A 23418-nucleotide genomic window follows, 5' to 3' on the forward strand; every position below is an offset into this window, starting at 1 on the left:
CAACAAAAATGTTAAGAACCTGGTACAATGTCGAAGAGGTTCCAAATACTTATTCTGTAATTTTATACTTCATACTTAGCTTTTTACTTACTTTTATACTTAGACTTTTTATACTTATCAAAATCAAAGTTTTACTGCAAATATTCATTAAAAATGCAAAACAAATAATTAAAATATAAACTATTCCAACAATCATATAAGCCACAACAAACTTTAGCAGGTGATTGAAATACGATACAATTAAAAGTTCATAATTTCTAAGAAATAGAGTCTTCAAAATAGAATTATGAGAGCGATATTGTAAATCTGATTCACGGAACCAAATAACGGGGCCGTTGCAAAAATATTTGCAATACCAATGATGGTATTATTAATAGTGCATTAAAAATAACAAAGCAAAATACAAAATTCTTCAATTTTATATTAAGAATTTTCTGAAGTTGCATCATGTGTATGCTCATCAGATGACAAATCAATAGCTGAATACAAACATATCTTCTGAAAACTACATAAATTGTAGTAAAAACAGATATCATGTGATGACAAATGTAACTAAGATCAATCATATTATTTTTTTCATTGTATATTTCGTTTAGTTTTTTTTTTTTATATTCCCCATGAGAAAATCAACAGTAAAAATTATCGTTATTGAAAAAATACTGATTATAATGTTTAAATGAGTAACTGTGGAAGAAGAGGGAAATCTAAAGAGAAGTAACAAAAATTTTTTAAGTGTGGTTCACATAAAAATTTTATTGACTTTGAGGGGAAGGATTGTCAGACACCTGCTTCAGTCTGTTTGTCACTCAGGCCTATTTATACGAATTAGACGTCTCAAGTGTTTGTAGAATCTGATCTAGAACATTAATAATAAAGTATGCTAGTCATTTTAATACCACAACGAACGTCCTTTACATTAATAAAACCAATAGATGTCTCAAAATGTTTTGACATACTCTCTAGTAAAGGTGCCCCCCCCTCCAATCTCTGCATAAAATTGCGGACTTTAGGCCAGGCCGTAAACACTCCACGAGCACTTAGATTTTTATTTTTAAAGACAGACGCTTGAGAGTTTTGCGCTCCGCAGTATGATAAAGAAAGATGAATATGCATTTTAGATGTGCTTATTATTTTTTTAATCGAATGAAACCAAAATTTGCTAAGAAATACAATTTGAGTAGCAAGATTACATACCAAATTTCATTTATTCAACTCGTTGCATTTTCAGCTTATCACTTTTACATGCATACAAATGTACAGACCGGCAGACGGTCAGCGCTTCGACGGATTCCACTCTAATTTTTATATGTATTTACACTTAAAATACTAAGACAGTATCATTTATCTACTCTTTCAGTTTTGTTGTAATCATGTTCAGTTTTATTCAGATATATAAAGAGGCGTTCCGTTATTGAATTTCGTTTAAAATTTGATAGAAATCTGCGTATTTGGTACAAAGACTACATACGAAATTTCCTTAGTTCAAAGCGTTTCTGAGTGTTTGTTTGCGTATAGATAAAATTTCAAGAAATTTGTTTCCAGAGAGATGTGGAACATGGAGTTGTGAGTTCGAATTATTTGATGATTGCAATGCTTTTTTTATCTACGTGCGCTGTACACAAAAAAGTTTTTAAAAAAAATCAATAAATATTAATTTTTCTAAAATTATATTTAAAATATGAATAAATAATAAAGATAAACAGGAACTTCAGAAAAAATTAAGGACACAGAAAATTATTGCTTATGTTCTCATAGCAATAATATCGGGTAGCAAGTAATTTAAAGTAAATTTTGCTCTTGTAAAAAAAAAGCTAAATTTTGTATTCTTTTTACTATCACTTCTTTGCATAAAATAAATTCTTTGAACGATGAAAAATAAATAGTATTGGATTCAAGTAGAAAAGAAATGAAATGAAACAATAATTTTTAGTTCATCTTTATAACTTAACAGATAATCAACGTTGCTTGCAAAATGATAAAGCAAATATTTTTTTTATTATAGTCAAATTTATTGCAAAATCTAATTTACAACCAAATTTTTAAATTCTGAAAAACTTAAATGTAAAATTTTTTCCACGCATTGAAATATTTTTGAGTGTGAATAATTATTTTGAGTTACTGAAGAAAATAAGTCTTTATTTAGACTATGCAGTGACCTAGTGTTACATAGAATTCTTACATGGAGATGTCTCTTGCTATGAAACCAAAAATTAACTAAACTAAAAAAATTAAACTCAGTGACATGGCAGCCCATGTGTGCCAAGGCCTACAGTGGCCATATCTGCTTTCTTGACAGAGGGCCCTGGGGTGCAAGCATATGTCCCGGTTAGGTGGTCAGCCTAACGCAGAATCCCCAGTGTTTAGTTCTCAAGTATGCTTGGTCCTCAGTTTATCGACGCACTGAAGGGATGAAAGGCTGAGTCGACCTTTCCCAGCCCGAGGATCAAATCTCGAACCTGCGCTTTAAGAGCGTGAAGCCACCGGGCTTTAAAAAAAATTTTCCCTAATTTTTTTCATTTTTATTCAAATTTTAACATTACTTTGGTATAAATATCATTCTTCTTTTCATTTTTCTGTGAATTTTAAGTTTCTTCATGATGGCATGATGAATTAAAATATTTTCGAATTTTAAGCATACATTGATCTGTAATTCAGACATTAATCTCAATACTGCATAATATCTTCATACGAAGTGGTTGAATATTAAGATTATTTATAAAAAGATTGTTATTGATATTTAATATCAGTAACTTAGAGATTACTTAAACATTGTCACAAAAAAATGAATATGGGTAAGTACATTTTGGTATTGACTCCTGTTTCAGCAATGCGTTTGGTTTTTGAGTCTGCCATTATCAGTAAAAGAAATACCAAGCGGGAGTGGTGTCTTCTAAATTTTCTTATACTCTATAAAAAAGATGTGTTATATTCCATTCCTCCTGTCTAAAAATTATAATTTTCAGAAAAACCATTAACATCATGAGGGTAGAGATTTTCATTTACCGAATCTCCTACATGAGAACACTGTACTTTGTAGCATACAGAGAGTGAAAACGAGTATAAATTGTTTTATACTCTTATGTCAACCAATACTCTTATGTCAATTGTTTTATACTTTTATGTCAACCAATTAAAACCAAAGTTTGACAAAGAATATAATTCTTGTCATAAGATCAAATATTAAACTTCATTCATTTAAGTTACTATGTTTTCGGTTGTCGAATGTATACATATGTAAATGTTGACCGACTTATGATTAATCCCATTAATGGATTCAGTTTAAAATTTGATACAGATTTATACTTTGGATGTTAATAGTGGGTGTAATTTTTTACTTTCTCGTATACGTTGTATATGGGAAGTATAGTAATGGAGTTCGAAAAACACATTTTTGGAAAATGTCCATCTGTCTGTCTGTGACAAAGATAACTAAAAAAAGATTTGAATTAGACGAATGGAATATGGTATGCGGGTTTTACTTTAAATCTGCGGACTCCTGTCAATTTTCAAATAAAATCTGTTTAGAGGAAATCCGTTTGTCTGGCAGTTCGAATATAAGTTAACACAATAAATATGAAACGAAGACAGCAAGACAAATAAAATTCGATACACAGATCTAACATCTGTAGTGCTTTCAGAAACATTTAAACATGATAACTCAAAAACACACATTTGATATGGGATTTTGTGACTACAAGCGCAGTTTTGTGTTCCATTTTTTCCCAATCGGTTGAGAAATAACATGCTTAAAACACAAATTCGATTTTTGGATCCATTTATGTATACCAAGGATTAATAGCCAAATAACTCGTCAAGGATGACACGATAGGTTCAGTAAAAATGCTAAATTGGCACCAAAAAAAATTCGTAACTATTGTATGCCAATGACATGAAAGGCATTCTCCAGCATGGCAAGTTTATTAGAGGGTATGCGAGAAAGTTTCAGGGAGACCACCTCTTTGCTCTTTGAGTTTTGAAATTTTTGAACTCACTCGTACTCAGAAAGATAAACAAACTTCCTGTGAATGAATTTCATTCAAAATTTGGCAGAGATCTAGAAATTTCTAGTAAAGATCGCATACCAAATTTCTTTCATTTTAATGCAAAACCTTTTGAGTATCATTCACAGATAGGCATAATAACAGGCAGATTCGTATAATTCAAAAAGTGGGTTTTTCAGACTTGATCAGATTTGAAATGTGGAGTTTGTCAAAATATTGTTAGCGAATTTTTTGATGATTATAATATTTCATATTGTTACGAAATTTCCGGGTTCGTTTCAATAGTGGGAGTTATATGTTGTGGAGAACGCTCACTCAGCAGGCGGCTAGAAAATAAAACAACGACGTTTATTTACACGAAGACACACTGGACAGCACAAAGACGACAACTATATACAGCACAGAAGACGATTATCTTCAGCCGAGACGTGTAGCGTACAACAGACTCTACTGCAGACAGTAGCACACAGCTTAGTTCAGCACTAGCTTCACTCTGTCGCTGCTCCGCTTATCTCTGGAAGGCCAGTTCTTTACCGTCGCTTCCGACGACTCTTCGACTCCACTGATCCACGACGACTCGGCAGCTGCAGGCTGCTCCTTTTATAGGTCTCAGGAAACGGGGATAGAAGCCTCTCAACCAATCAGGAACGCTCGAGGCGTAACTTGGTTCCTACTGGACGGATCGGGAAAATTCTCGATGTTTCGGGTATAATCTATTTTGGCGCCAAAGTCGCCAAATGGTCACCAAGTTTGTCGCCAAGCTCTAGGACCTCCTATGGAACCAACTATGCCGGGAAGCCGCATCACAGATTCGTAACAATATATTTATATACAAGAGAGTTTAAAAATAAATCCATAATGAATTGTCAACAAATGTGCAGGGAAACAGTAGTTACGACGGTAGCTTTCTGCTAGTTTTCTGGAAAAGTTGAATTCTAGAAATAATGATAAATTTTTCCAAGCTAGAAAATGAACTGGTGATATTTCTAATTTACTAAGTAGTAGATTAATGAATACATTTTAAAATTAATGAATATTATAATTAGGAACAAATTATATAATTATCTTCATGATTTATGACTTTCAAAATCTTTTATGTTTGTTTTCATAATAAGTCCACAACAAAAGTACAACCAACATCGGTCTGTGATACAATACTATATCGTAACATTGACCATGGGGTAAGGCTTTCTTAATAAATAATTTAAAATGTTAAAATTTTAGATTATTTATTTTTTTAAAGTTTATTTTTTAATATTTAATAAATTCAAAATTATTAAAAGTTAAGGTCACAATTCTCAACAGAATTAAAAAATTATAATTGAAAGCAGGAAAAAAAATAATATTGAAAATTGATGCACGACAGAATACTCTCCCTTTCAAAGTTGTGGTCTCTCTCTTACCTATTCATTAGTGTTCTATGGAATATGCTGCAAGCGATGTAGAATCTAGAGAATATCTAAATATCTTTTTGTTATAATGATGTTCAGATGGAGCTATCTATCACTTTATGTGCTTCTAGTACAGTTCAGAAAAAAATGCCACAATTTTGCTCTTTTATCTTTGAAAAGAAATTATTTTTGGATTACGTTTCGTTTGTGAGGTACCCATTGTGATGTAATCTTTTTTCATTTCCATATGCTTAGGGATTGCAATACCGGTTTACCGGGATACTGAATACCGGTATTTTGAGCCATTGGTGCAATTTTGTAATACCGGTATTCACAAGTTTAAATACTGCTTTTTCGGTATTTACTAGAATTTTTTTAAATTGTCCCCACTATATGTTCAGGGATCGCCAACATAGCAAAATAGTATACGTTTTTGGTTTTATGTTTCCCTAACTGGCGAAACTAATTAGACTGTGGATACAAAGTTGCATCGTACCATCAAGAGAAGTGATAAAATACTCTTTGACAACGGATTGTCAAACCCTCCGCGCTTTCGCGCATGCGTTCCAGTCACTTAAAGGACAGCACACATCACTATCTGAAGAATTATATATTAAATTGAAAAATCTCACAGAAGAAAGACATACCGAAATAGAAAATGTTTTACGGTATTTACATAATTATAGTGATTTTAAAAATGAAAATGAAAAAGAAGAAAAGAGACTAATCTATTCAAATCTGATCAAGTTTATAGTAATGGTTCTTAAAATTTTTACCCACAAACGTATCCACATTCAGAAGAATTCGGTACAGTTATCGAAGTTTATGATGACACTAATACGGTGAAAAGGAATTGTCTCTTGAACAAAAATTAGAATTAGCGATAAATAAAAAAGATTCAACAAACCAAAATACAATACAGAAATCAGTTATATCCAAAACCATCCGACGAGAAATCGATTTATTTGAAGATGAGGGATTTAGAGGTGAATACTTGGAAAAAGTATATCGTGCATTGCTAACAGTACCACCAACTAGCGTAGATGCCGAAAGAGCGCTTTCGACAGATGGTAATTTTTGATCAAAATTACATTCCAGGCTTAATGACAATACAATTGATGCATTATGTTTTTTTAAGATCACATTTCAAAAATGTGTAATAGTACCACAGACTGAATAGTGATATTTGCACTTTTTTGTGATTTAAATAAATAAGATGCACCTTTACTTTTTTGTGATTATTTATATACTGTTACAATTTATAAATTACAAATTAATTTTTGTGGTATTTACACTCTTTACTAAAACTGGCAATTAAAACAAAGAAACACCTATGTTTTCTTCCTTTTTCTAAAATTTCTACTACCGGTATTAAGATCTAAAATATACCGAATACAGGTATTGAACTTTTGGTCCTATATTGCAATCCCTACACATGCTCCTTCAAAACTGCAAAACATTGATAATCCACAACATTACTGCAAGGCTTAAGATCGTCGACTTAAACGCGACGTTTTACCACGCATTTTAGGGTAATAAAACGTCTGAACTCAGATTTGTTATTAATTTAGTTTAATTATATTAATATCCCATTTTGAAAGAATACGAAAGTTATTTTAGAACGGATTTCGTACCTTTGAACTGCGATCAGATAAATAGGACGATATATGACGATATCTTTCCAAACTTCCACACAAGACCACCTGGAAGATGTTTGATCATCAAGATTGAAGTTATTGTATATCAGATTCTCATATACGGTGCTTCTTCAGTGGAATTGAGTCTTGAAACTACTTTAGTAGCACAAAATGCCCAACATCAATGTTACGATATTTGCATGATATTGGCCGGTTTCAGAATGTCAGACAGCATCGTGGAGATGCCGCACAACATCTTGTGCTAATAATGGAGAAATCCCTGCCTTTGAACCAGAAATCTTGCAAGTCCATCGCTTCTTGTGCTTAAGTTCGGGTAGATGAGTTCATTTATTGGAAGACAGATTTGAATTAAAATTAATATATGATAAACACTCTGATTCCGTTTTATTTATGTTGCTGCTATTAAATTTCTAACTTTTGCACTTTGTTCATCATTAAGAGACATTTCAGTAGCACTAGCTTTGTTTTATCGTTCTTGAATTTTATTCATAAAAGCACAATTTATTCCTTTAGCCGTCATAATGAAATAGACAAGCTGAAAAATAAAATTTAAAAAATCCAAATTATAAGCATGAACAATAGTGAAAAATCAATAAAGGTATTCAATACTATAGAGATTTTATCAGTTTGATATCATCAAACTCTGCGCTATTATATTGTTACAAAATTTTTCTATACAGCAAAATACCGTCGATCAATCGTGATGCATTTAATCTCTAATAGTTCAGCAGCTTTCTTGCTGTCTAATCCTCCAAGACCTTTTTACTCGTCGGCGACTCCGACCACTTTCACACACACAACTTTTGACGATACATACCACTTCTTCTTCGCAGCTTGATGGTTGGGTTGACGGGGCGCCTAGCCCCGGCAGGGGCTTATCCCCGGTAAGGAGAGACTTCACAGTGCTTTGCTGTCTATACTTTGCCGTGGCCTTCTTCGACGAAATTTGGAGATGACGAGTGTCAGGACTCATTGTGATTGTCTGATATTAGGGTGAGGGGGGGGGGGGTACGCTGCCGTTGGGCTTAGTAAGTTTTTACTGCTTGTGAGCTAGAATTGGCTATTGAGATACAGTATAATTTGAGTTTGAAAAAATAAAAGTTAGGAAGAAAAACTAAGGGGCTGAGATAAATTAAAGTAGTATATTACGGGGTCTTCTAGAGTTTGTAGATGGTTTATATTTAAGAATTTTAGCTATTGCTTCATTTTCATTCTTATCCATGTTTTTAAAGAAGTTAGTGGCTAGATTTTTAATGAATTTTTTAAGAGGGGGATAGTCTAGGCATAAGTACATATTTGTATTGGGCATGTAGTATTTCATATTGCAGAAATTTCTAATTAAGTTATTTTGCTGGCGTTCAATAAGTCTAAGGTTAGTCTTGGCAGCATATCTCCACACAGGGCAGGCATAAGTTAATACTGGACGCAAGTAGGCAGAGTAAATAAGCATTTTATTTTGTCTACTCATTTTGGAGTTTCGAGAAATTAAGGGATAAAATTTACGAGTTAGGTCTCGAAACTTTTTAGCTGTGTAAATAAAGTGGGGTTTCCAAGTTAATTTACTATCTAGAATAACACCTAAATATTTGCATTCCTTAGACCACGGGACAGTTTGATTTTTAATTTTAACTGGGGAGAAATTCTTTTTACAGTTATTTTTATTAAAAACTATAGCTTCAGTTTTACTAGCATTTATTTCAATTTTCCATTCGACGAACCAGTCCTCAAGAGATTTAATATGTCGGTTTAAAGCTATGGTAATGAAATTTTGATTTTTGTTTCTAGCTAGTATTGCAGTGTCATCAGCGTACATGCACAACATAGTGTTAAATTGCTTGGGGAAATCATTAATAAACAAGGAAAATAAAATTGGCCCTAGTTTAGATCCTTGAGGTACACCTGCAAGAATAGGTTTTACTTCCGAAAATTCATTGTTTATCTTGATTTTAAAGGATCTGTAACTGAGGTAAGAAATTATAATTTTGATAAGGTGTGGGGGTATCTTGTAATTAATTAGCTTGTATATAAGACCATCTTGCCAAACTCTGTCAAAAGCTTTCTGAATATCAAGGAAAACCGCTGCAGTTTTTTGTTTATTTTCAAAACCTTCCTCAATGAATTCTACTGCTCTAATTAATTGGTGGGTTGTAGATAGGTTACGGCGAAATCCAAATTGTTCAGGTGTTAGTATATTATGTTCTTCTAGGTAATTATTTAATCTATTGAGAATTATCTGTTCAGCTATTTTGCTGACAGAAGAGAGTAGGGATATGGGCCTATAACTGCAGGGATCAGTTGGGTCTTTTCCTGGTTTTAATATGGGGATAACTGCAGCTGTTTTCCATGACATGGGAAAATATCCTAATTTGAGAATGCTATGAATTATATTAATTAAAAATTTTAGGTAATTGTCCGGAAGTGTTTTTAACATTTTGTTGTTAATACTGTCAAGGCCAGGGGCTTTTTTGATATTAAGTTTTTTAATATGATCCTTTAATTCATCAGTTGAGGGAGGGGGAATATCAATAAACTTTTGTGGCAATGAGTCGAGAAAGCCTTTGACTGTATTATTTACATTATGTTCTGTGGTGAAATTGCTCAATTCATTAAGTTGAAATTGTTTCTCAAGGCTAGCCGCCAGGCAGTTTGCTTTTTCTTTATCAGTTATTGCAATACTAGCAGGGCCTTTAAGGGCCGGAATTTTTTGTTTTTTACTTTTAAAAGTTTTGACAAGTTTCCAGATTGATCCGTCTTCTGTGTTAACACTAATTAATTTGTGTATAAATTCATTGCTTTGGATTTTATTGTTAAGTTTTTCAATTTCCTTATTAATTTGGTTCATTAGTCTCTTGAAGACTGGGTCTCTGGTTTTTTGAAAATTTTTCCTGGCAAAGTTCCTGTCCCTGATTAGGTCTCTAATTTTAGGGTCAATAAAATTTTGACTATTTATAATGGGGGTGGAGGCTAGATTTTTTGCATTAATAATTTGCGATTCGAAGATGTTTACAAAATGGTCAAGTTTATCTGGGTTTGTAAATTCATCAATGTTTGGGGTTTCTGATTGACTGAGGGTTAATTTAAAATTATTCCAGTTTGTTTTAAATTTATTAAGATTATTGGGCAGGGAATATTTAAAGAAAAAATTTAATAAGATGGGATTATGGTCAGAGCTAAGTTCAGGTAAGGAGTGAATTTCATATGGGTACAGGAAGTCTTTAATTAAGGTGAGGTCTATTGTATTGGCTGACTGAGGCCCAAATCTAGTGGGGGTGGACGGTGCTATAATGTCTAATCCGGCCTGAAGGGCGAATGATTTTAGGGAATTACCTTTTGGGCAGTTACGCTTACAATCCCAGCTAACGTGGTGAGCGTTAAAGTCTCCGCAAATTATTTGATTAGGTCCTGTTTGCATCAGGTTTTCGATGTCGAAAATAAAATTGGAATTATCTGCACTAGGGGGGATATAAATAGAGATTAAGGTTATTGGATCTTGATTTTTAAAATTTAATTTTACCACGCTAGCTTCTACATGTTGTAGTAAAGGTGGGGGGACCTCACTGTGAGGTAAACCATTTTTAATTAAAATTGCAGTACCGCCGCCAGCCTGGTTAGCTCTGTAACTGTAATATGAGAAATCGTTTGCCAGGAAAATTTTTCTTTGTGGTCTAAGGTGGGTTTCTTGCAGTAGGATTACATCGGGGCTATACTTATTTACAAAATTACGAAGGTCAATTATTTTATTGTTAATGCCATTTGCGTTCCAATAGACTATGCGAAGGCTATTGCAGGAGAAAACTAGTTAGTGACAGGTAGACTTGGGTTATCGAATGCCTTCATGAGTATATCCAGTTTTTCCATAACAGTGTTTGCGGTTTTTAGTTTTTTAAGCTGTGAAAAGAGTAAAGGGTACTCGGTCGTTAGCTTTTTCAGTTCTTTCATTGCTTCTATAATGTCAGCGAAATCATTGCCTTCTAAAACGGTGTTGTTGGCTTGTTTGTGACCATAGGTTTGTGGCGCCAGCTCTGGTGGGCTTGTGTGGTAAGAGTGTAATGGAGGCGCTATCTCATGATGGCTTGTGTTTTTAAAAAGACCTGCAAAACTGACATTTGGCCTGATCAGAGCTTGATTTTTGTGAAAATAGTTGTCCCTATTTTTTCTCGCAGACTGAATTTTTGGGAAGGCCTCGCAGCCGCGGTAAGATGCTATGTGCCCTTGTTTGCCGCAATTGATGCAAGTTGGCGTTTCAATTTTTTCTTTTATTACGCAAGCATTAGTTTCGTGGCTTTCGCCACACTTCAGACATCTGGGCTTTATGTTGCAGTTATTCGCTGCATGGTGAAAAAAGTTGCAACGATAACATTGCGAGACTAGGTTGCGACCTCTGTAGGGCTCTACTGTGATACTAAGGTAATCCAGATGTTCTATTTTAAAGAGTTCCTCGGCTTTTTCAGTTTTATTAAGTTCAACCATATAAAATGGAAGAGGTCTCTTAGTTCTTAGCTGGGTAAGTTGAACAACCCTAGTCACTGGGAAACCACTATCAACTAGGTTTTGAGCTATTATTTTTGTGTCGTATTCATGGGGGAGCCCTTTGATGACTGCTTTTAATGGTCTTTTGTTTTGGGGGGTTATGATATAATAATCATAACCCTGCTGCCTGCAGAAATTTTGAATGGCTTTGTGTTGATCAGCCGATTCTGGGAATATTTTTATGAACCCTTTATTCAGTTTGTTAACAGTTTTGCCGCAGGTTTTGGCAATTTGGGATAAAATTTCATTAAAGTTATCTGCATATTTCAACATTATTGGTGCTATTTTATGTTCTGCAGTGTTGGGAGTTTCATTTTCAACTGGAATATTATTGAGGACTTGAAATTTATTGCTTATGTTAATTACATTTTTAGGGGGTTCCGGTTTATTTCTGGCAAGTTTCCTCTTTGTTGGAGAGACGAAATTATCATTACTCAGGTTCAGGGAGGGTTCCTTAGAGTGTTCACATTTCGAGTCCTGACAAGAACTAACGAGGTTCATCTTACCCAGAAGGGTCTCCATCTCCTGAATCGCTTGTTTTCTTCTAGACTCCATGGCTGCAAGATGCGGGTGAGCATAATCAATCTGCTCCCTCTTGGCATGCCTTGTGGCTTGGTTGATACCTTCAATTTCAAGACTTAGGACTTTTACCGCATCGCGGATCATCAATCTTTCCTTGCAATGGATGCAAGTGTATTTCTCTTTAGTTTGAGGCAGATCACTATGATTGCCATCAATGATCATTTCTTCATTCGTCTCCGCGCATCTGCGCTTTCCACCTTCTTCGCAAACGCTACCGTTCATGACGGAAGCTAACACGAGAATGACTTCAAACAAAATCAAGTGAAAATCACAGCCTGCTTCCAATCTTCTTCTTCGCAGCTTCAGAGTGGCCGTCTTTTATAGTTCCGGGAGGCGGGGCTAGAAACTGCAGACCAATCAGTGCGTACCTGGGTGTATCTCTGTTATTAGTGGATGGATCGTGAAAGTTCTCGAACTTTCTGGTATTATCCATTTAGTCGCCAAACTCGCCAAATTTGTCGCCAGGTCGCCAAATGGTCGCCAAGCTCTCAGGTCATTTACGCGGCAGCTGCTCAGCACAGATCTTACAACGGTCTTTCTCACGATGACGCTATTCATGGCCGAGTAGCAAAATTACAAATTTGTAACAATATGCTGAGTGTCATTCATCATTGCAGGATTATTGCCTCTGTTTTGGCAAATCTCTTATTTCTCTGTCTATTTTTCTTACTGTGTCTATTCTACATGACTTGATATGATTATACAATTTTAATGAGAGATTCATCGCTCTTTCTGTCACCGAACATTGAAAGTATTTCACCCTTGACTTTTTGGAAAACATGCATTGGGTTTAGCTTGATATATTGAATGTGAATCTACTGAAGATAACGATTTTGATTTATAGACATTTTCACTTTGATCGATTAGATTTTTCACTAGCATTGTACAACATTTTATACAGATATATTAATGATGATTTTGATATTAAGCCTACATATCAAATCTATCTACTATCAAATTTGAGCTAACTTGTAGCAGTTTTAAGCTCACATGTTTATATAACACCAAACAGACATAATAGATTTTATCAATTGAGAATTATGTTCAAAGTTTAGCATAGAACTATAATTATAGCAATACAAAAGGACATATACTATTTTCTATTTAGCCATATTGTAGTATTTTTGAGCTATCTTGCTTATATAACCTCTGACAGACATATGGGTAAAATCCATCATTGAATTTCCTCCAAAATTTGACAAACTACAATTATAGCAATAGGAAAGGCCTATACACCATATTTCATTTAATTATATCGTTGCATTTTTGAGCACCGATGTTTAATACCAAACAAACTTTTGAATAGACAATGTATCAGTTCAGAACAGAGCCGACCTTCTCTTCAAAGGGGCCTGGGTGCATGAAGTCATTTGGGGCCTTAACTTTTTATAAAGCAAGAAAAAAAAAAAAAAAAAAAAAAAACTTGCAAACATGAATCAAATATATTTATTTAATGCGTTTCCCCCCCCCCCCCCTTTTTTTTGCTAATACATCAATTACTTCAGAAAAATTACAATTTTTTGCAATTTCTTCTTCGATGCTTAATACAGTAAGTTTTTTTAAGTTTTTCGAATACACGCTTAACCGAAGATAATTCTTTATTAATTTTAATGTGCTGAAAGAGCGCTCAGCACTTGCTGTAGTAACTGACAACGTAAAAAAAGGTTTTAACACAGTTAATACATTTAGAAATAACTCATTATAATTATTATTTAGTATGCATTGCAATATGTCTTGTGCGTTATTTACAACTCTTTCATTCAAAATCAAATCCCGTAATAAAAAAATGTCTTAGATTAGGTTTACATCTACATCTGTGTTATAAAACTTTACAAAATTTTTGGAACATTTCTCTAATTCATATTTTGTGTCTTGTGATAAAGCCTGACGACAGCTACGCAAACACCTTCAATGGCTCTTAGCCTCTCACTTAGAATAAATTTCAATTTTTCTGGCGTCTTTGTGGTTTCTAAGGGTTTAAGACTGAAATTATGTGTAAATCTTAAAGGATAAATGTAGGAAGAAGGTATATAAATTATTTATATCATCATTTTTCAAAATATTAAGTTTGTTCATGTATAAAACAAATTCCTAATTAAATATGAGTTTAACAGAAAATGAAAAAAGCTACAAAATACTAATTATATTTAATACATTCAATATTATTAAATTTTAATTTTAACAAAATGAATGATTGCATTTCACTTTCTTTCCAAGTTTTGAGTATTATTTGTGCCACTTGAAGCTTCAATTCAATTTCTGGAAACTTTTTATAGTAAGACACAGTAATTAAAGGTTCGGTAAGACTTAAGATTAATATCCAGTTACTTGCAAAACATGACAAAATCGTGCCAACTTTCTGAAAACTCACCAACAGTCAATCAAATAAGATTGGGTTGATGGTGTGCCTAGCCAGGATTTATAACAGTTAAAAAATATAGTTTATAGTGTATACATAATAATTTAAGAATAGTTTTATACTTTGCACTTATAATAATTTTTAAAAAATTCGAACTCCATATTTTGACGAATCAGCACGTTTTAGATCTCCCAGAATCTGAGAAACTTATTTTTTAAAAATAAAATCACGTCTATGAGTAAACACAATTATTCAAAAGCGTTTTCAGATTGACGGATGAAATTTTGTATATGGTCACAGCTTCAGATTTTAAAATTTCTATTAAATTTTGATCGAAGTGCATTCAGAGGAAATTTGTCAATTCGGTGGTCCGAAAGTAATTTAACACGATAGCAACAAAAAGGAAGAACGCTAAATGAGAAATATTTGATGTATAGATATAACATCTGCTGATGTCCTGTCCTCGTTACAACAGAAAGAGTAGTGTAGTAGCTTCTGAGGGAAATAACCCCTGAACACCGGAGGACAGAAGTCTGACTTCCAGCGCATATAAAGATGGCACTCACACACTCGCTTGTACAACCCCTTTTTACAGAGGGGGGGGTGTCTCTTTCACACACCTTACAGATAAAATAACCATGCCCGAACCAGAACTGGAACTCGGGATGCCCAGATCACGGGGAAGATGCACTACCCCTAGGCCAGTATGCCGGGGATTTAACATCTATAGTATTTCAAATTTGGATTGACCGTCTGTCGATCTGCTCGTTCACAAGCGTGTAAACGTAGTAACAGCGACTTAATCTGATAATTTATCTTATTAAAATAGTTTGGTAGGGAATTTTGAGTTTCATTTGGTTGACAAATGAGCATCCAAAATGCATATTCGGTTTTCTTCATTATTCTAAGAAGCACTAAATGCTCATAAATGGGATTTTGAAAATTGGATGCTTCTTGAACTGATGTTTTTTTCCGCATTAGTTTTGCGTGAATTTTATCTTTCAGCATAATTTTGAGCGTTTCTTCTCTTTTTCTTTTACCTTCCACTTCCTTTGTTTAACTAATTACTACATTAATATGAGATGGCAATTTACCTCAAATATAGCACAGGGCAGAAACTTATTTCTAAACATATTAAGTAAAAAGGAAATTTGTTCTCAAATTTTACTCAACACATTTTTTACAAATTTTAATCAATTTCAATCTCGATCGATAGTATTCGTTTTAAACCCCCCATGAAAAATCTAATTAATATTGGAAAAAATATATAAATTAAAACCCACATAATTTAATTAAATATTAAATCCCCTCTTTGTCCCCCTGTAGTATTCTATATTTGATTATTAGATTTATTCCATTGTTAACTTAGTAATAATCATTGGTTATATTTCAATTGTTATTGGATGCAGACAACAATCACCCTTATTATTGTTGCTAGCAGAAATATAACTGTTTAATGTTAAACAAACGCACAAAAGGCAAACAATATAATAAATGAAACAATGAATCCACCTTCTGCTGCTCTGTTAGGAATCATTTCTCTTTTTGCAACTGATCGTTGTGTGACTTTTTTTTGCTGAGCTATGCTTGGTGCGTTTTGTGAACATTTCAATGAGGCTACGGCCATCATTGGATGGATCGTCCTATGGATGATCTGGGAACTGTTGAAATATTACATGTTCCCTCACTTACCCTCAATCGGAGATCTGTTTTTCGATCCCGATTTGGATCAAGATGTTGATACACCATCTGATCCACCTGCGACTAGAGTAGAATCCGTCCCAGTGGTTCGGTCCTACACGGTATTTAGGATTTGCCAGGCTTTAGAACTTTCAGCGAAACTGGCTCCATCTGCAACTCAGAAGTTAGATATCCCTGTTGTAGAATCCTATACGATCTACAAGCTGTGTTCTGCTCTGGGTTTGCCTGCACGGATGGCTCCTGTCGGAGTGCCAGTTGTAGAATCCTTTGCGATCTACCAGTTCTGCTTAGCCTTGGATATTCCAGTGAGATACCGGTCGCAGAAGGACGCAGTTTAACATCAAAACTGTCGTCGACTGCCCGATGCAGTTTTCAGATCAGAACTGTCTTCGGATGCAGCGATGGAGGGTGGGCGGGCGGGGAACGAAAGTAGTCCACCTCCACGTGGTGTTCCCTGGGCAACGGTGCAGTTCTTTGGAACTGCATCGGCTAAGAGGCTACTCAAGTATAAAACAAATAATGAACTTTTTATTTAGTTTGACCAAACTACACACCTAATTTTTGATTTTGCGTTTTAATGCCCCGAAATTTCATTACAAGCATCAAATTCAGAACGTGTACTTATGGTAGAAACAACTGCAATGGTTTTTAGATATGATTTGCCAGAATAGAATTATATAAGAATTATATATATTTTATCCTAAAAATATATATAAAAAAAAATTTAATATGTATTTGACAAAAAATTGTTGTAGAACTCACACATACAGAAAATCAGTAGCGTTGACAATCATAAATCTGATGGAGGAATCTTATAATTAATTTGAAAAATTATAGTGGCAAATATTTATAAATTCATAACATAACTCGTCGCCATATATTTATAGCCGGTTATGACAAAATAGATTAAAGGCCTTATAGTCAGAGCCGGCCTTCTCTTCTAAAAGGCCTGGGTGCAAAAAGTCATTTGAGAACCTAATTTTTTGCAAAAAAAAAAAAAAAAAAATGCAAATCAAGATATATTATTAATACATCTTTATTTAATGCTTGACTTTTTTTTTTGCTAATACATTAATTACTTCAGAAAAATAAAAAAAATTTGCAATTTCTTCTTCGATGCTTAATACAGAAAGTGCATTTAAGCGTTCTGAATAAATGCTTGACCGAAGATAATTCTTTATTATTTTTAATTTGCTGAAAGAGCGCTCAGCACTTGCTGTAGTAACTGGCAACGTAAAGAAAAGTTTTAACACAGGTAATACATTTAGAAATAACTCATTATAATTATTATTTAGTATGCACTGCAATATGTATTCTGGGTTATTTACATCTCTTTCCTTCAAAATCAAATACGTAACAAACAAATTTCTTGGATTAGGTTTTCATCTACATCTGTGTTATGTAACTTCTCTAATTCATATTTTTCTAAAGTTGTTATATCAGTGATTAATTTGAAATCAGAAATACTATTTGGTATACTTTTAAACCCATCTTCTATTTGTACAATAACAGTATCAATTACAGTGTTAAAAAAAATAACATCTAAATTTCTCAACCGTTTTTTTATAACTTCGGAACATAATCTTTTCCTTGATCGAATACGTTTTTCAGGAAAATGTTCAAATTATATGCTAGCACTTTTGCTTCGTCGAAAAATGTGTTAAAGTTTGTTCTTAAATTTTGAATTTCAGTTTTAATTTTATTGACTAAATTGAAAGCCGAGTCAAGAACAATTGCTTCTGCTTGAAATAGTTTTATTGATTGCGTTAATTTTGGAAAATATTGCAAACAATACTATTAAACATAAAACAAATGACATTTCTTGCACCTAATAAACATTTAGTTTCGGATACCGCTGTATTATCGTTACTTACATCATTTAAACATCAATAAATTCTTCTAGGGCGTTACAAGTTCCTTCAAACTGTGTATACACTGCTTTCACTTAATCTATTTTGGCTCCCCAACGAGTGTTACATAATGGTTTAAGAGTAAGGTTTAAATGCTTTGCAGGATTTCCCATCTTTTTCCCGTTGCTGAAAATAAACAATATAAACATTGTAATATCACAAAAAGTTTTTTTACTATATATACTGCTGGAAGCGGCATCACAAATGAATAAATTAAAGGAATGTGATAGGCAAGAAACATAAATTGCATGTGGATTTAGAGAAAGTATTCTAGATTGCAGTCTGTTATATTTCCCTTTCATGTTACTACCTTTGTCATATGCTTACCATCAACAATTCGTAATATCTAAATCAAGCTCAGTAAATCTTTTCAATAGTTTTTGTTAGTCCTTCTCCAGTCACACCAGTTACTTCAATAATCATTATAAATGACTCGTTTTATAGTTAACCTTTTCTCTTCAAATTTTACATACCTAATAATGATTGAAGTTTGTTCCTTGTGGGAAATATCAGGAATACAATTCATTTGGATACTATACTACCTTTGTACATGGTACATGGCTGCTTTTATATCATATTTAATTTTGTCTTCATTTCCTAATGCAGAGATAATTTGTTCGTTTGAGCTATGTGCTAAATGATGCACAGTTCTATTTTTCGAATTTATGATTTTGTTTATATGATCCGTTAGCACAGGGTCGTACTTACTAAATAATTCAATCAATCATAAAAAATTTCCATTATTAGGCTATCCTTTCATTTCGCGATTTCCTCGAAGTGGAAGATTAGAAAAATAGAATCATTTAACTTGATTTGTTTTACCAGTAGTTGAAAGTAAATTTAGTCGTTTTAGTAATTCTTCTCAAGCAATAAACGAACTAAAACGACAACTAGAATGCTCATGATCTTGGATTACAGTTGACAGCTTTCTCCAGTTATTATAGCCACTTATAAATCGTGTAGTTTGGTCAACTCTTCTTTTGGAAAACAGTATACAACGAAAACAAAACACGGGGTCGCATTTTTGAATAAATTAACCATCTGAGAAGTTGGATTTCACCATTTGGCATTTTTTAAAAAAGTAGTACGTAGTGGAAAATGATCTACCTTCAGCATTTTTAGCAAAAAAATCCCTTGTGTTGTACAGGTATGCTTTAAAACAAAGCATTCAAAATTCATCAGTTATAATATTTGGCCATAAACCAGAATCATTTATACTGCCTTGATCGTATTTGTCATTATTATTTCCGCCATTATTTTCTTACTATAAGCTATTATCTACTAAGTGAGATAAGTGACTGTAAATCCACTTACCTTATATTAATAATATTTTTCACACTTACACTAGACTATAATATATACTGTAAACTTCATATATTTACAAATCTGTCGACTGCTCCATTTAAACTTCTTCCTTAATTCTTCTTATTCCGGTCGTATCCGATGAAAAAGTAACGCAGTGTGCATTGCTAGGAGTTGACCGTTTTATTTATCTTCGTTTTACTTTTTGTTTCAACAACTTAATAGAAACAAATATGCACAGATGCACACATAAAATGTATTCATTAGATGTAGAAAAAAAGTAGATAGTTGATTATTTACAAGTCCATTTGAATCCAGCCTCATCCTTGACTTCTGGGAGCCGCATGCGCCCAAAAGTCGCACCGCTCTGTCTTAACATGTCTGAAGGAGATCTCCTTATTCATAAATGAACTCTCCCCCCCCCCTTTTATAGGTATCACTGCGATCGTTGCTCAATAACAGCGTAAGTCGAAGCTCAGCCAGCCACGCGCAAAAAAAAACGTATACTTTCAGTATGTGTAAACGCTATTGTTGTTCAGAACACTACTTTAATTCTTGATCACAGCGGGGTCCCACAATCACGGAACATAGCATCCACAGCAACCCCCCCCCCCCCAGATGGCCGGCCCTGGTTGAGAATTTCGCACAAAATGAATTTGAAATTTCGTTCGTCTAGAGTTTATCATTGCCAATGTGACTATTTAAAAACTGACAAACAGACTTCCTCTAGATGACAGAAATATTACAAATTTGGTCGTAAGTCCTTGTGCCAAATTTCAACTTTCTAGCTCAAAGTGTCTTTGAATCCTAGTGTTCACAGACAAATAGATAGATAGCCATACTGCCAAAAAATCGTTTTCTGCACTCTGGCAGGTCTGGAATGAGGAGATGTGTCAAAATCTCGAGCTCGAATTTTTTGACTCTTACAATACATCTCTATACTTCGTATAAGAATATGATTGATAGATTATTCCATTTTTTATGAAGTTGTGAAATGTAGAGATTCATTACGATTTTGAGGTTTTTTAACCCATTACAAGATTTTCTTTCGTAGTTTTCGTACATAAAAAATTAAAAAAATACTTAATTGTCCGACTTGCAGGAAATGATATCTAAATCTCTATGGAAATATGAGACGATATAAACGAAGCAACATTGCAAAAACTTCACCAATTAAATAAAATAATAAATGCAAGCCTTCAAATCCTTTTCTTAAACTAAAGCAGAAATGTTTCCATCCTTTCAGTGGATATTCACTTCAAAAGTGGCAAGAAGGGCCTTTCACCTTATCAACACGCCTTTCATTTTTCACATTTTCCAAAGAGCTGCTTTGTTTAAAGACCTGGGCGTGTCTTCGACTATCCATTCACTTTTCAAAGAAAATTAACCAAAACGCGGGAACTTCGGCCTAAGTTTCCTTTAACACTTTTTGGGAATTTCTTAATACTCTGAATAGTGACAGGTTAATGATAGACGTTTGAGCCTATTGAAAAATCGACTGAATGGACGGAAAGCGATGACACGACTTAAATAACTGCTCCATATTGATGATAAGAATAAGGCATAGTAAGAATATTATATCTATGCAAATAATTTTGATAATTTATATAGAAAAGTGCTAATAAATGCCACTTTTAAAAAGCAGACTTTTAGTTAAAAAAAGAATAGCTTTCATTTTAAATACCTATATTTTGGAACAAAATCAGATATAATTTTGTCATTCCAATTAAAAGTTAATTTTTATAAAAATATTTTTATGCAAACGTAGTAAGTTTTCAGAAGAATTTTGTGTTTTTCTGAACTGAAACTATCTGAAAAGGTTTCAACTCTCTTAAAAAAAGCTCGGAACACAAAATGCATTCCCAGTTTTCGTTTAATGCTTAACCGGAATTTTTAACATCAATTTTATGTAGCTTCCTCAAAATTTAAGACCCTTGGTAAAGTAAAGTAAATTTCAAAGTAATTAGGTAATCATTTTGAGAAAAAGTTGCTATAAAGTGTTTAATATCTTTAAGAAACTATTTAAAACAAAATATTATTATTTTTAAAGAAAAAAAATGTATGATTTTTAAACATTTCAAATTGTTCCAAAAGACGCAATTTTTAATTTTTTTCTATTATTTTTTTCATTATCCTATAAAAAATTATTTGGAACAAAATTAGATGTAACTCTGTAATTCCAGTAAAAAAAAAGTGATTTCTTAGACATATTTTTAACCAAATGAACTAAGTTTTCAGAAGAATTTTGTGTTTTTTAAAAAATTAACTATTCAACTGTCTAAAAAAGTTCGAAACTCAAAATGCATATCCTGCCTCTTTCAAAATGTTTAACATGAATTTTTTATATCAATTTTATATAGATTCCTCAAAATTTGAGATCTCTGGGACATTTCAAGAAATGAAATCATCATGTTGAGAAAAAGTCATTAAAAATATTTCTTTTTCTCTAATCACTTCAAACGTTTATTTTATTGAACAATGCTATCAATAATGCTATTTTATTTTAATAGAAAGATATATTTAGATAATAAAACCATCAAAAGGGGATTCCATTTTTTTTTTTTTTTTTTTTTTTTTTTGCTAATTTTGAAGTTTTGCACCTTTTTAATCATAAGTTTCAGGTCTCGTTGAGTCCGAAAAACTTCTTTTCGGAATTCTTACTTCGAAATTAAAGTGAAAATTGTAACTTTAGAAGGAATTGAATAAAGAAATAATAAAATCACTGCAAACACAATACTGTATGTTCAGTGATTAACACAGTACTAAATAAAATCATTTAACAAAATATAGCCATCTTTGGTGACCGGCTGATCAGCCAGAAATATCGACTACGTTTGATTTCTTTTAAATCTCATAGGCATAATCATGTTTATGATACATTTTATTTCGTGTATTTTTTATGATACACGAAAAAAAGTACGTAATAAGCTTCGAATTGTGACATATATTAAAGCCATGTTATTTTATTAACTTTATGTCTGTTTTGTGTACATGAACCTTTCTAATGGAGTCGAGTCTCTTAACATCATAGTAATGTTAAGAATTTAAGCATTTCGGTAATCGATTTTAACGCGTTTCTTTTGAGGTTCTGTAACTTCACTTTCTTCTTCTTCATGAAAAATGCAATGATAATAAGTAATATCTTTCGCTCAGCTTTTCAACAGAAGAAGAAAATCATGCAATAAAAAGGGCGAAGAGATAATGAAAACAATTTGAATTCACAGCATATAATTAAATTTATAATTATAAATAATTTAGTAAAATATTTTTAAAAAAATAAACTACTAAAATTCACGAAAAAAGTGCACGATAAAAGTAAAAAAAAAGTTGAAAAAATTAGACAAAAACAAAAGTGGTATAAATAAATAGACGATATTTATAATATTTTAAAATAATATAAAAATAAGTTTTTCTTACAATAATATTTTCAGGAACTGTCACAGAAAAATTTCCAAATTTTTGAATTTAATTTTTAATTAATTAAAATTTTCCATAAAAAAAATCTCTCTGAAGAGTATGTACCAATCTTCCAAAGTATATAAGTGCTAAATTTGATAACTCATAGCCAAAAATTTTGTCTTGCAAAGTGTCAATGCACAAGTCTTCCTTTATTATTAGTAAAAATAAAAATATAAATCACCAAAAATTATTGTAAAGATCAAATGGTGTACTTCCGAGGTTCCCAAGTAATCGAAATTATAAGCATCATCTAAATTTCTTTATCTCAATTGAATGAAAATAGAGTTTATTCAAAATATAATTAGGAACGCCAAATTTAAAAACGAGAAATTATAAAAGCACATAAAATAAATATCTTCTAAAATATATTATAAAAATTCATTTAGCTATAAATATATATTAGTTTAATTGAATCCTAATAACACATATTTATTAAATTTATTTCATAAATGTATAACTTCAAACGTATACGAAAGAGCAATCAAAGTTATTAACACGAAATGAATGAAATTTTCGAAAAAAAAA

This window comes from Argiope bruennichi, chromosome 9, assembly GCF_947563725.1.
Source record: "Argiope bruennichi chromosome 9, qqArgBrue1.1, whole genome shotgun sequence".
Lineage (NCBI taxonomy): Eukaryota > Metazoa > Arthropoda > Arachnida > Araneae > Araneidae > Argiope > Argiope bruennichi.